The 15,510-nt window shown below is 44.2% G+C and overlaps 1 long non-coding RNA gene across 1 annotated transcript in view; it reads left to right on the top strand.

Moving 5' to 3' along the window:
* Positions 1 to 11,674, top strand: part of LOC142301239 (uncharacterized) — a 101,947-nt gene extending 90,273 nt beyond the window's left edge. Inside the window, exon 3 of the long non-coding RNA XR_012752716.1 lies at positions 11,530 to 11,674. This is a non-coding gene — a long non-coding RNA (uncharacterized LOC142301239). The remainder of the gene's footprint in view (positions 1 to 11,529) is intronic.
* The last annotated feature ends 3,836 nt before the right edge of the window (positions 11,675 to 15,510 follow it).

The raw sequence follows: 15,510 nt of genomic DNA, 5'->3' as shown, positions 1-15,510 counted from the left end.
GGAACCTATATTGTCGCATACCACAGGTGTCGTCACGACATCTCCCCTATAAATATTACCGCCACTACCATCTTTATTGAACGACACCACCGGGGTCACGGAACCAGGCCTGGCCACCACGGCATCCACACAACTTAGAACCGCGGCATAGTAATGAGTAACCCCCAGGCCGCGCTGCAGGCATGTCAGCTGCAGAAATTCATGCAAAAGGATCCCCGACCAAGTATTGAGGCATTTACTGTACAGACTTTTCAGTAGGCCAACATTTCTGAGTTTAAAATCATTTTTTAAGTTGGTCTTATATAATTATTTTCTAAGATAATGACTTTTGGGTTTTCATTGGCTTTAGCCATAATCATCAACATTAACAGAAATAAACATTAGAAATAGATCACTCTGTGTGTAATGACTCTATATAATGTGTTTCCCTTTTTGTATTGAATTACTGAAATAAATTAACTTTTTGATGATATTCTAATTTATTGAGATGCACTTATACTAGCACACTAGCATTAAATCCCTAGCTGGATAGACCAACACACTATTATGGTGGAAAAGGTTATATATTGTTCTTAATAGACATTTAATAAAATCAGTTTTTATCTATTAACATTAGAAGTCCCAGAGAGGGGTCATTTAACATTTCTACCTTTGGAACCCAAAGACGGGTAGAATGACCTGAAGGATTTTAGCTAACATCCTATAATCACCGTCTTTTGTTCTGTAATTAAGGCCATTACTGTCGCACCACAGGAGGTTGTTGTTTTCCATTGAGTTTAGCCATTTAGTTTCTAGTTAGTTCTATTCAGTTCTATTCAGTTCATTTGACCCTCTTTCGGGACTTCAGGGGGGAGCTCGAAATTTCTGGGACTTCTAGTGTTAAGACTGGTAATCACCACATCAGCCTTAATGAATCAGGCCCAATATGTTGTCTTCAGAACCTCTCGGTACTAAGTGTGCAATCTAGTGGAAACTCAAACCAGGCCAGCGTGAGGCAAGGAAGTCTTTAGGCTCACTTATGCCATGCTGCTGATTGAGCAGGTCAAAGGCCGGAAGAGTCTTAAATGGGTGGACTCAAACACAGAGGTATGCTTACATGCTGACTGACTGACTAGCTAAGGGAACTAATGCCCATGAGAATAGTCGCTGGCTTCATTTCCATATAATGAAGGATCTTTAAAAGTACTTCTAAAGAAATACTCCTAAAGATCTCTTTATCTATGGTGCTGGATGCTGGGACAGTTAGGCCGGGATTAGCAATATGCACCCAGAACTGCTCGTGGTCCTGGGTGCATATTACACCTGACAGGTTCCCTTTAACAAGGCAAATCTGCCCCTGCTTGCAGAATATGAGAGTGCAAAACTTTTAGCCAGTAGCACAATGATGCTGCCGATCCTAACTATCAGCCACTCATGATTCTGGGAAGTAGAAATGAGCAGATTAGGTAAAATTCAAATTTGGCTGTCTGCACTCATTTTACTTTAAAATTTGATTTGCAGCAAAATTTTTCTAAACTAATTGCATGTACCTTATTTTGCTTTGATATCCCTTTGAACCTCAGAGCATAATAAAAGTAAGATGTAAAAAGTCATAAATTCTTATGGTCACCTTACCACTCATCTCTCCGGCCTCACACCCCCATCTGGTCCTTGGCACATCTTCTTACCACTGCCATAAATCGCTCAGTACCCAGGCCTGTTCACATTAGACTAGGACCTCCCGCTCTGATGACACCCGAGATGGTTCTATGTGCATAAGTTCACTATTATGGTGCCACAATTTGCGCCATGACATTGTACACACTTGCGCACAACTGTCCTGGGCCTCAACAGAAACAGACATCTTTGCCTAGCATGAAGAGGCCCACAGAATTGGCACTCGTCAACAGTGATAAGTAGGTGCAACTAGGATCATACACGTGATGGTTAGGGGTTGAGGGGTCAGAGAGGTGAGGGAGTATAAATAGTTTTTTTTAATCTTTAACCTACAGTTCAGCAAAAATAGTGGCCAGTTTCTGCCATCTTGCTGAATTCACGCAGAAATAAATTACAAAAAATCCACATTTTGGCAAATGCGAATATTTGTATTATTTGATAAGAGTTCAAGTCAATTTGAAAATATTTGCTTATCTCTACTGGGGAGCAATGCACTTCTGAAAAAGTGTTGGAAAATCAACGTCGTTCTATGTCTCATTTTGTATTACCATTTACGTTGCTTGAAGCCACGTCAATAGGATTCTATTTATTTTCCATTTGACCCACTTGAGTTCATTTTTCCTTGAAATTATTTTTTTCTTTTCATTTTTGAAAACCAATGATGTCAGTATTATTTTCAACACGTCTCCCAAAAGAATAAAAATATTATTTACAAATAATGAAATATTTTATCAGAGCAAACTGGGAATTTACCTGGACGTAATCTAAACTCAGCCTTGTTAAGAAAGATAAGGTTAATTATTTTACTTCTTTTTACTTAACATCAGGCAATTTTACTTATCTCTGACCTTCCAATGGGAATTTTCTACCATAAATTCACGATACAGTATCTCTCTGTATATCTTTTTCAAAACACTTCTATGCATCAAAAATTCTTGTTGTTGAGCAATTGCTTTTGATTCTCTTTATTTGACATTCTGTTTATTTACAGCAGAAACTACTAAAATCTACTATATAATAAAATATCTTACAACTGTTTCATAAGGGGCTACAGTTTTAATGCTACTCTTCTTGACTATGAATTGACCGTAAGAATTATATGCCATGTTTGGGAGTTTGTATTATAAAAGGGAGTAGGATTAAATCAGATTTCAAGCAAAGAAACATAAATCTGCCAATAAATCTCTTGTGAAATGTCATAAATGTCATTAGAATACACTGTCCACCATGACTAAAACGTAAGCTCCTCGCAAATGATCTTTTGTAAAAACTGGCAAATCATGGAGCCACTTTTATGCCCATTATTGTCCCTCATTTTTCTAAATAAAGCTGATTCTCATACATAAAATAGTAATGTGTTATATGTGGGTTTCAGTGATGCAAGGATAAATTTGGCAATTAAATAAATCCTCATCTCTGTTCAATCACAGTAAAGATTTTTTTCTTCACTTCTCTATACTCAGTTTATATTGAAAAGACAAATCAAGTCATTGATTGTCTACCTGTCACACATTGTCCGTATCCACACACATGGATTACTTCTAAGGTGTTCCCATTGCAGAGTCTGACAGGTAACCTGGTCTCTCTTAAGTGCTCAGCTCGGCTGGACATCGGCTGAGTTGTTGTACTGCTCCCAGCCATGCAGGGGTTAATCCTATTTAGAGCAGTGTGCTGAGAGCCAGGTTGCTGATTTATTTACACAGCTGGTCTCCTCCTATTCATGGCTGGGGAGGGTAACAGGAGACCATCGAAGATAGTTTCTGCTTGCAGTTTCGATATCAAGGCATCCGTGGCGATTCTCCATTTGGTGGCCAGCGATTTATTGTCTGCGCTGCATGAAAGTTCCTTGGTGTGCCTTTTTCCTTCTCCTTTGGTTTATTCCCTCTGGTGTCTTTTTGTCTCCCCTCTGTGGAGATTTGCGGTATGAGTGAGTTTCAGTTTTCCCCCCTTGTATTTGTCTTGTGGGAGGTGTATTACGTAGTGTCCTGCCCTACCCTGAGTTGAGGGTGCAGGAGTACTAGGTCAGTTCCTGACAGGAAACAGGGCCAGGTCGAAGATCCAGACCTCCCTACAATTAAGGGTACCTCCGTGGTGAGGATGAGCACAGGGGTCCCAGTCTTAAGGCCAGCATAGGTCCCCCTTATCCCCTAGCCATCCAAGACACTGCATCAGTCATATGCCCATCACAGTTGGAAGAAGCACACACAGAAATCTCTGTCTATCTATTTATCTATCTGTACCATTTAATCTTCAACCAATACCCACCTCACTTAATTATTTTGTAGGGATTAAGGGAACAGTTCAAAAAAGCAAAACTCATTGAGTGTTCAGCTTGTCTTGATATGCCTAATTATGACCCCCAATGCAGACTAATTTAGTTCAGGGTGCTATTAACAGTACAAAAAAGTCTAAGAAAGCAAATACCTGACAAGATGACACTAAAATCATTTTTCCATTTTGTTTTGCAGCATCATGGTCAAAGGCTCAGTTCCAGCTAAGTTACCATCTGCAGTGAGAATCTATGTAGCTCCTCTAACTTATTTCCTCCAAGCACTTTGGTTTCCCTTCTTGTTCCAAAAACCAACTGGCAGGTTAATTGACTTCCCATGAAACTGACTTTGGGATGTTTAGTTTTTGGTATGGAAATATCTAGAAATTCTACTTTGTCTGAAGCTAACATGAATTGAATATATTTTTGTTAAGTGTATTATATATAATTTTATCAACAAAACAATGATAAAATATAAGTATTTTAATGCCATGTGCACTGTCTTAAAGGGAACTTGTCACAGATTTTTCCCATATAAACTGCAGCCACTACCAGTGAGCCTTTATAGACAGCATTCTAGAATGCAGTATATACGGTAAGTCATCAAGCCAACCAATCTGTATAACATAAAAAAGACCTGTGAGGTGGTCTTGTTAATGGACACCACTGATCTTGATCTGGCACCCCCTATCTTGTGATCGCCGTCATCCTTGCCTACTCTGTGTGGATTATGCATCCTACATCATTCACACAGTGTCCTCCATTCTGCTCCTTTTCACTTCTCTCTGTCCTGTTGAGGGCAGAGCAAAAGTACTGTAATGCGCATGCGCAGGCAAAGGTCACAGATTGTCCACGCATATACACTATAATACTTAGCTCTGACCTCAGCAAGGTAGAGAGAAGTGTGATTATGCAATGGAGGACACTGTGTGGATGATATAGGACGCGTCATCCACATGAAGCAGTGAAAGAGGACATTGAATGCAAGAATAGAGGATGCGCCGGATCAAGACCAGCAACGCCCATCAGACCGGACTGCCCCGCAGATGATTACAATAAAAGGGTTTTTTTACATTATACAGATTGGCCTGGGAACTTATATATAGTATTCTATGCTGTATATAAGAGCTTACTGGTGGTAACTGCAGCTTATATGGGAAAAAACCTGGTGACAGGACACAAATACAAATGAATGAAGGCGCTGCTTCTACCTCCTCAGCAAAGAAACAATTTTACCATGTAGTCTTAAGACCCCATTACATGCAACAACATCACTAACGAGATATCGCTGAGGTTGCGGAAATCGTGCCGCACATCCGGAGTCGTTAGCGATGTCGTTGCGTGTGACAGTTACGAACGACCGCTAATGATCTCACTTACCTCAAATATTGTTTATCGTTGACACGTCATTACTTTCCCAAATGTTGTTAATCTTCTGGGACGCAGGTTGTTCGTCGTTCCTGAGGCAGCACACATCGCTACGTGTGACACCCCAAAAACGACGAACAACAGCGTTTCTGCGTCCTCCAGCAACGATGTGGGAGTCTCGTTAATGCAGTTGGTCTCCGCCCCTCCGCTTCTATTGGTGGGCTGCTGTGTGACGTTGCTGTGATGCCGAACGAACCCCCCCCTTAAAAATGAGTTTGTTTGGCGGCCACAGCGACGACATTAGTGAGGTATGTGCATGTGACGCGCAGTACCGATATTGTTCGCCACGGGCAGTGATTTGCTCGTGACGCACACATGATGGGGGCAGATGCAATTGCTAGCGACATCGCTAGTGATGTCGATGCCTGTAATGCAGCCTTTACAGAGGATAGTGGAGGTTTAAAAAAATAAATAAATACATTTTACCCTCCATCTTGGCACTGCAACAATCCACCCGAGACCAGGGACCTCCGCTCTGTCTCCAGAATAAATTCCGCAATATTCGCCTGTCAAAATAGAAACTGGTTATTGGCTGAAGAAATCAGGTGACTACAAGAGCATGTCATGAGAGAATCCTCAACAGTCATGCTCTTTTGCTAATGTCGCGGGCGGGGAGGACGCCGCCGCTGCTGCGCTCTCGCTAACGCTCGGGTCCGGCGCTGCTGCTGCTCGGTGGCTCAAGTGGTGGGCCGGATCCGGGGACTCGAGCGGCGCTCCTCGCCCGTGAGTGAAAAGGGTGGTTGGTTTGGAGGATTTAGTCCGTGACGCCACCCACAGGTCGTGGTGAAGATGGGCACCACCGCTGCTGGTGATAGGGATCCCGGGAGCGATGGTAGGGAGCAGCTGGGATGTTGTTTTCCCCCTTTGTGGGTAGGGGTCGGTGGTCCCGGGGCCCGATGATGTGACAGGGAGGCAGGGTTGGTGAGGTGCAGGGTTGCAGGGACAGCGCGGCGTGGTGCCGGATGGCATGGGTGTACTCACTTAGTAAGAAATGTACAAAGTCCTCGGTAAACCAAACGGCTGGATGGATGGGTCCCGCAGCTGGCTGCCGTGTCTCTCCCCGGACAGGTGATGGCGGCTGTCTTTCCCTGCACCTTGATGTTCTCGTTTGACTACTATGGATCCCCAACGGTAGTCCGCTCCCCGGTGTATGGGTACCGGAGGAGCCCGTTTGCCCGCAGGCGCTGGCCCTTGAGTCTCTAGCCTTAGGCGGTAGCTGTATACCCTCACGGTGTGGGTGGTTGCCTTCAATTGGGACTTTTGCTGTAAGGAAACCCCTGGGGTTCCGGTCACATTCGGATTTGACTATTGTCAGCAGCTCCAAGCCTGGTCGGGGTCCGATGGCCCTGCCTGTGTGTGCTGGCTTCACTTCGCTCCCCGGTCGGTACCGGCGGGCCAACGCCCGACCCCAGTCCTACGGTTCCGCGTTGCTTCACCACTCCTGCAGACGGCCACCACCGTCTGCCAACCTTGCTGTCAGTGCCTGGGCCACAAACCCTGACACCCAAGTGCTCACTCCTCTCACTTCAAACTCCAAACTCTATCTGTCACTTTTCCCGCCTCCAGGCCTGTGAACTCCTCGGTGGGTGGGGCCAACCACTTGGCTCAGCCCCACCTGGTGTGGACATCAGACACTGGAGGGAGGCAACAAGGGTTTTGTGTTTGGCTGGTGTCCCTATCTAATGGGGGTGGGGGTGTTTGTGTGTTATTTGTGACGACCTGGCTAGTCCAGGGCGCCACACTAACCTAACCAATGCAGGCAATCACAGGCCTCAACAATCCTGTTGACAGCCGGATGGCACAGACATTACTTTCAGAGATGGTGTAGATCTGCAGGAATGACATAAGGATTCACTGGGGTTTTATGTTTAAAAGTTCACGCCTACACAAATAGCTTACACAATTTATTTAAGGCATGAAATCACCTATCTCTTAAAGGGTTAAATAATTGTATATATATATTTTTCCCCTTATAGCACTTTCTATCCTTTTTGAAAACTAAAATTAAAGCTCCATATGGCCTGATAATCTGTTGGAAAAGGATAACCCTCATGCTTGCGATGGTAAATGGTTTCTCTATAGTAATGAGTGCTTATCACAATAGATACAAGATGAAGTCAATGGCATTATTTTGTGTTGAGATGATCTATTTTTGGCTTTGATACCATCGATCATACACTCCCACTTTCACACAGGGATGCCGCACGGATTTATCATTCTACTTCTCCCGGTGTCCCAAGGGTTTGAACAAGTACATGCTTCTGTCATGTTTCTTTGACAAACATTAATTTTCGTGATTTATTATTCCTGATAGTGTTATGAGTTATAAATAGCCACATCACTTTCTATTTTTGATGTGTCAGGTGTTGGTCGTTTTCCTGATGAAACTGATTGTAATAATGTTGTAACAGAAATAATAGAAAAACCTGCATTTTGTTGGAGTATAAGGACAATCTATTCTAAAAACCCTACATCTATAAAGAGAACCAAAATGAATCTACAGAAGAGAAAATTCAGGATTCAGTTAAAATGTATTTTTTTTATATGAGGGGCTGCTGATAAGTCTTTGGCTTTACCCAGAAAGAAACGAGATAGGATGATGAAACTTTACATTTATTCCACATATTCTCCACTGATGTCACCACACTTCTTACATCGGTATTCCAAGTTCTGTAATTCTAGCAAAAAGAAGGATTTCAGGTTGTGCCTCAAACCAGGCTCCATAGAAGCCATGGCATCAGAAATGGGTGAAATATGGTACACTTGAGTTGTTTCTTCAGGTTTGGAAACATATAATAGTCAGAGTGAGCTAGATTTGGTGAATAAGGTGAAAGCCCAGCTCTGCCAGTTTTGCCGTGGTCGCTTGTGTAGTGTGAGCAGAAGCATTGTCTTGCAGGAACAAGATTCCTTTGGACAGCTTGCTCCACCTTTTGGTCTTCAGAGCTGCTTTCAATTAGTCAAAAAGTTCAATGTAATACCTTGCATTGATGATGGAACCCTTTTGAAGGTAGTCCACTAGCAGCACACCCTCCTTATCCCAGAACACATATGCCATCACCTTAGTGGCTGATTTTAGCACCCTGAACTTCTTTGGACGAGGAGAACAACTGTGCCCGAACTTTTTTGACTGCTCCTTGTTTTCAGGGTCATACAAATAAATCCAGGTCTCATCCATAGTGACCAGTTGATCCAGGAAGTTTTTATCAGTCCAGAAACGCTGACAAATGGACCGGGAAGTTTTCACTTGCATGCTTCTCTGATCTGTTGTCAAACATTTGGGGACCCACTTTGCAGATCGCTTCCTCATGTCCAAATGTTCATGGATAATGACACAAACATATTCACGGGAAATTCCCATGATGTCTGCTATTGTTTTAACTGAAATTTGTCGATTCTCCAGTATGAGGTTGTGCACAGCATCGACAATCTCCGGAACAACAACTACTCTCGGTCGTCCAGGACGTTCCTCATCATTGGTGCTGAAGTGGCCTGTTTTAAATTTGGCAACCCAGTTCTTAACTGTGGAACATGAAGGGCATTGATCCTACAATGTCTGCAACATATCACCGTAAATATCCTTTGTGGACTTTCCTTGCAGAAACAAGAAATTTATCATTCCGCTGCTTTCAGTTGCTGTCAATATCGCATTAGACTCCGACACAAAATTTTGAAAACATATATTAGACACATAAAGCTTTCATCGGATGTAACAATCGTAACCATAGAAACAAAAAAAGATCACAAAGTCAAAGATTTATCAGCAGCCCCTCGTAATATTACTCATGCAAAAACATGTAAGCCCATGGGGACAGTGCTAAATGTTCTTTGATGTGCATTAATAAAGAATATGGCATCTATCCATCATAGTTATCATGCCAAAAAATAACATAAACATCTGTAAAAAGTTACAAGATGTTTGCTCAAAAATGTTGGAACTTTTGGGTTTTCATGCTAGCTTCACCTAGCTCTACCAAAATGGGTGAAACTGAGACAGGATGGGCACAACAGTATGCAGGACTCGACCACTCACCTAATTCATCATGAGCTGTTGTGTTCCAGCCTTATGTCAGGAATCTTACTCCAATCCCGCACTGGAGTAAGATTTGTGGTGAGACATTCTCCCGCTTGTCAGATGCTCCTGACTCTTTTAGAGGTGCATGCCTGATTGACTTCTCCACACCTGACTCAACTATACTTCTTCATCAATACTCATGTGAAATTCGCCGGTCTTGATAAATAGAGGATGATATATTTTAAATGTAATCTATCAGCTCAAACTATCAGCACAAACTAAGCACATCCTCTGTATAAAGATTCCACTTTTGGTGTTCAAATTGCTGCCTTTGTTCTTTTAAAACAAAACTCTAATCACATATGTTAATTACTGTACTGAGTGCATATTTGGGTCGACGGAACCGATGCTTCCCACCTCGTCTGCCACACTGGTTCTTGCCAGACCTTAAACTGTGTAACGTCTTCAATCCTACAAGGGCAGGCACATTAGCATTAGCATGGCCAGTGGCTCAGTGCATTGTCCCGCTCACTGATTTTGCGTATTCCGCATTCCTCACTGGTGATTGACAGCACTGGTTTCATTGAGTCTCTTCTGCAGACAATTCTTGCAACGGGAAAGATAGTGCTGTCAATCACCAGGGAGGGAGGACATGAGAAGAAAATTAGTGGGCGGGGTGGTGCAGAGAGACTCTTGGCCATAAAAATGGACCATCAAGCAGAACAGAGGTAACGATTAGAAGAGACGCCCTTTATGGAAATATTCCATGAAATCATATTTTCTTTCTAATATGTTGCATTTTGGAATGTTCTCCTTGGTCATGTTTGTGCGTTTATAGATGCACAGGAGAGTATTGCGCTGACCATGAATTTCAGGTTGGAGCCAGAATAAATGGTGAGAAATAAAGGTTCTGCATCACAAAAAGGTAACATAACCATAACTACTTATTTTCCATTGCTCCAGTGTTTTGCTTCTGCTAAATGTCTCCAGCAATCTTTGCATCTAATGGAGGGAAGTGTTGCGTCCAATCCACTTCAGTTCACAGACAATGTCATGATGTGTCTAGAGGTGTCACCCAAGGTATGAGTGGTCTCCTGGTGAATGGTGCAACACAGCAGAAACACCTGAGTAGTGATTTGCTAGGGGAGGAAAAGACCCCCCCCCGGTGAGTGACGCAACACAAAGGTAACACAATAGGGCCCTGGCACTAGGGAAAGGGGAGCAGGGAAACCTCCTAACACTCACCTGAGTCTGATCCCTTCACTCCCTATTGTCCCTAGATGGGTTCCTCCTCTTGTGCACCAGTTACGTGCCTGGGACCTTAATAGCCCTGAACTCACCATGACTAGTGAAGGAAACCGAGACACTTGTTTCGCTACTGCAAATAAGACAACATGAGGTAGGTAAGACAAACAGGTGGGGAAAGACACAACAAACAGCACTCCAAGGTTTCTTCAACAGGAACTTTGCAGCTGCAATAGTAACAGCACCACAGCTCAGCAGAGAAAAATTCCTTCAATATAGAGAGCTAAGGAATGAGCTATAGCCAGCATAGGGAGGAGCAGATATTTATAGCAGAAGGAAGTGGCTGCAGCTGAGGTTACAACTACCTGTTAGAACACTGCAGGGGAGAAATGCACTTTAATTCCTTCAGTACCAGATGGAATTAAATACGCTCAAACTCGGAGTAAATGGTAGGCGGGCACTAAAGCGGATCTGTGATCCACAATGCGCTGTGCCTTCTGATCCCAGGTCACCCTGAGAGCACATCAGCCCATGACACACTAGTGACTTTACCCTCCCTTCGACGAGGGGCCTCCAGACCCTCAGGATTAGGTTTTTCTGGATGAGATGCATGGAAAGAATGGACCAACCTATTGGCATTAACTTCCGATGCTGGTACCTACATTCTTTCCTGCGGACCATAGCCCTTCCAATGTACCCAATATTGGAGAGAGTGGAGAACAAAATGAAAATCCACCATTCTTGCCTCCTGAAACTTTGTTACTATCAACAATAACTGGAGGCGGCAGTAATGGTGACGGCTCCAAGATGCAACATATTTCTTGAGCATAGACCTGTAAAACACAGTATGGATTTTAAGTGTTTGCAGTATTTTGAGACGAAAAGCCACCGGATTAATAATGCGAATTATATTTTACAGACCAATGAACCTAGGACCTTGTTTTCAAGAAGGAATCTTCAAATTAATTTCTCTGGTGGACAGCCATCTGTAATCATTCACACACAGATCCTGACCTGGTGAATGTCTTTTATCAGCCATGAATTTGTACCTGTCTCCCATAACCCTACAGGTATGTGCGCACGCTAAGTATTTAGTGCAGAGATTTTCTGCATCCAAAACTGCATCGTCTGGCAGAAAAACACACAAAAAAATGACGTGCGTTTTTGGTGCTTTTTTTGGTGCATTATTTTGACATGTGTTTTTAAGAATAAAGTTATTGGGTGGAAGGGCTGAAAATTGCAGGGTTAAAGGCACCAAGAATTGACAGTTTTTTCCGCACCAAAATCTGCAAGGAATAAAGAAGCAACTTGCACACAGTACTTCAGAATTGTCATTGACTTTGCTGGCATAAGGATAGACATGCGTTTTTGCCCCAAAATGCATAAAAAAATGCAGTTTGCACACACAGCCTTAGGATGCTTAATATCTCTTGCCATATAGAAGAGATAGACAAAGAAAACAGATCCTCTTCAGGAACCCCCAAAAACCCATCTCTACTGAAAGCATGGAGCTGAGGGGGAAAGCCACATGCACCAAAAAGGGGTGACCTACCAGTGGACTCATTTCAATGACTGTTTAAGGGTAAGTGCAATGACCAATCTTCTTCATTATCAGGCATAAAACACCTAAGGTAGGTTTCTAGACTTTTATTCACACTCTTTCAGACCATTCGATTGAAGATGGAATGCTGAAGAAAAGGAAAGATGCACCCCAGACACGCTTTACAAAATCTAGATACAAACTGAGTTTTTCACTGAGAAGTTTCACAATCTTAGTGACAAACAATTGAGCTAAAGTTTTAGCTTTAGGGAGAGCCAGTTTGCAATGAAGTGCACCATTTGCTAAACCTATCCCCCACTACTAAAATTACAGTTTTTACAACAGATTAAAATCCATAGATAAATGTATCTATTGTGTGCCAGTTATTGCTAATTGTAGGATAAACCCAGATGGATGAGTATGCGGAGTCTTAGCACAAGCACAAACTTTGCAAGTAGACAGAAAATCAACCACATCACGTTGCAATCTCGGCCAACAAAAAAACAAGAAAGGAGGTCTAATGTCGCTTTACTACCTGGATGACCAGAAAGAGCTGCATTATGATACGCTCCTAAAATTTTGAGGTGCACAGGCTTAAGGACAAGCAACCCCTTTAGCTTTAAACACATCACCCTTAAGATCAGAGCACACAGTGGAGATGTGACGCCCTGGACTAGCCAGGTAGTCACAGACATACCAACACACACACCCCCACCCTAGGCAGTTACAGCAGCCAAACACAAAACCCTTGTTGCCTCCCTCCAGAGTCTGATGTCCACACCAGGTGGGGCGGAGCCAGGCGGTTGGCGCCACCCACCGAAGAGTTCACAGGCCTGGAGGCGGGAAAAGTGAAAGTTTAGTTTTGGAGGAGGAAGTGAGAGGAGTGAACACTTGGGTGTCTGGATTGGAGCCCAGACACTAACAGCAAGGTTGGCAGATGGTGGTGGCCGTCTGCAGGAGTTAGTGGAACAGAGCCGTAAGGACCGGGGTTGGGCGTCGGCCCACCGGTACTGGACCGGGGAACAGAGTGAAGCTAAACACACAGGCAGGGCCATCGGACCCCGACCAGGCTTGGAGCTGCCGTCAATAGTCAAATCCGAATGTGACAGGAACCCCAGGGGTTTCTCAACTACTAAAGTCCTGACTTAAGGCAACCGTCCACCCAGAGAGGATATACAGCCACCGCCACAGGCTAGAGATCCAAGGGCCAGCGCCTGCGGGCAAAACGGGCTCCTACGGCACCTATACGCTGGGGAGCGGACTACCGGTGGGCAACCACAGGAGTCAAGAACATTCTCAAAGGTGCAGGGAAAGACAGCCACCATCATCCGTCTGGGGAGAGCACAACAAAAACACTGCAGCCGGCTGCGGGACCCGTCCATCCGTGCTGTCCCTGCAACCCTGCACCCCAGCCATCCGGCCTCCCCGTTACACCACCGGGCCCCGGGATCACCAACCCCTGCCCACAAAGGGGACAACATCTCAGCTGCACCCTACCATCTCTCCCGGGATCCCCGTCACCAGCAGCGGTGGTGCCATCATCACCACGACCCGTGGGTGGCGTCACGAACAATCTCCCTAACCAAACCACCCCCCTTTTCACTCACGGGTGAGGAGCGCTGCTCAAGTCCCCTAGTCCGGTCCACCGCTCGAGCCACCGAGCAGCAGCAGCAGAAGCCCCGGACCCGAGCGTGGCAAGCTCGCCCCCTCCACCCGCGACAGAGACAGTAGAGAGAAGAGTGTTTAGACAGTTATCCTTACAGAAATCACTCAACCCAATAATTTCCCGGGACTGCCAATCAACCATCGGATTGTGCTTCACCAGCCAGGGGAGACCCGGTACTATAGGGCACAGATGCCTTGAAGAACATGACATGACATAAGTTCATTATGAAGGACCCCTATTCAAAGGTTCAACTAATGCACAACTCGCATCAAACCCACATGTTGCTAGAACTAAGTAGATGCAATTATCTACTTAGTTCTAGCAATATATGTGCCTCCAGTTACTCAGGTAAGCCTGGAAATCAGGAAAGTTATGGTAAAAGAATGACCATCTAGGTTGCTTTTTTTGGTGTCTGTTCTATGACATGCCTGGTACTCCATCATTTTCAGCTTTCTGTTCCTATGATGTAAACCAAAAAGGTTTCCATGTATAAATATGACTTTGTTTAAATCAATTGCTGCAAATTCTAATTCCTAGGATCCTACTTATCAAATATTAAGTAAGCTGAGAAGTTATTATAAGGCTACATTCACTCATTCTTGTCTATAATTACATCCATTTTTTATCCTTTTTTAAACCTTATGAAGACAGACTGTTTCAACTTTATTTATCCATTGATTCATAACAATAGATCAATAAACACCAGATGAAATATAGATATAAAGCTGAAGTACAAAGTATATCTGTCTATCCATATGCCATGAATTCCCATGGACATTAATGGACCAGTCTGATCCCGAAGACAGATATGAATAAGAGCTGCTCTTAGGGGGGCTTTGCACACTACGACATCGCAGGTGCGATGTTGGAGGGGTCAAATTGAAAGTGACGCACATCCGGCATCGCATGCGACATCGTAGTGTGTAAAGCCTAGATGATACGATTAACGAGCGCAAAATCGTCGTAATCGTATCATCGGTGCAGGGTAGGTGTAATCCATAATTACGCTGACGCGACGGTCCGATGTTGTTCCTCGCTCCTGCGGCAGCCGCAGGAGCGAGGAACATCTCCTACTGGCGTCACCGCGGCTTCCGTAGGATATGCGGAAGGAAGGTGGGATATTTACATCCTGCTCATCTCCACCCCTTCGCCGCTATTTGCCGCCTGCCGTGTGACGTCGCTATGACGCCGCACGACCCGCCCCCTTAGGAAGGAGGCGGGTCGCCGGCCAGAGCGACGGTCGCAGGGCAGGTGAGTGCATGTGATGCTGGCGTAGCGATAATTTTTGCTACGCCAGCTATCACACGATATCATACCTGCGACGGGGGCGGGGACTATCGCGTGCGACATCGCAGCATCGGCTTGCGATGTCGTAATGTGCAAAGCCCGCCTTAGTCTCATGGACAGGATACATGAAATTTAAAAAAAAAATGTTTAAAATTGATGTATGCAAGGATTAATAAAACTCTATGGATCCATGTTCTGTCCGTGAAAAACAACAACAGCACTCAGACGGTTCCCACAGAAGTGTAACTGTCTACAGGTGACAATTGTGGTGACTGGAGATCTGACTGCTAATTTTGCAAAAATTGCTGCAGCAGTGAATTAATCTCTAAAGCTAAGAAATGTTGATACTATCATGCTTACATGTGGTGGACATGTCCAGACAACAGACATCTGACACGCAACAAAAA

Source organism: Anomaloglossus baeobatrachus, chromosome 4, assembly GCF_048569485.1.
Source record: "Anomaloglossus baeobatrachus isolate aAnoBae1 chromosome 4, aAnoBae1.hap1, whole genome shotgun sequence".
NCBI classification, from domain to species: domain Eukaryota; kingdom Metazoa; phylum Chordata; class Amphibia; order Anura; family Aromobatidae; genus Anomaloglossus; species Anomaloglossus baeobatrachus.
The sequence above is the reverse complement of the archived record's forward strand: the minus strand, read 5'-3'. Positions and strand labels throughout refer to the sequence as shown.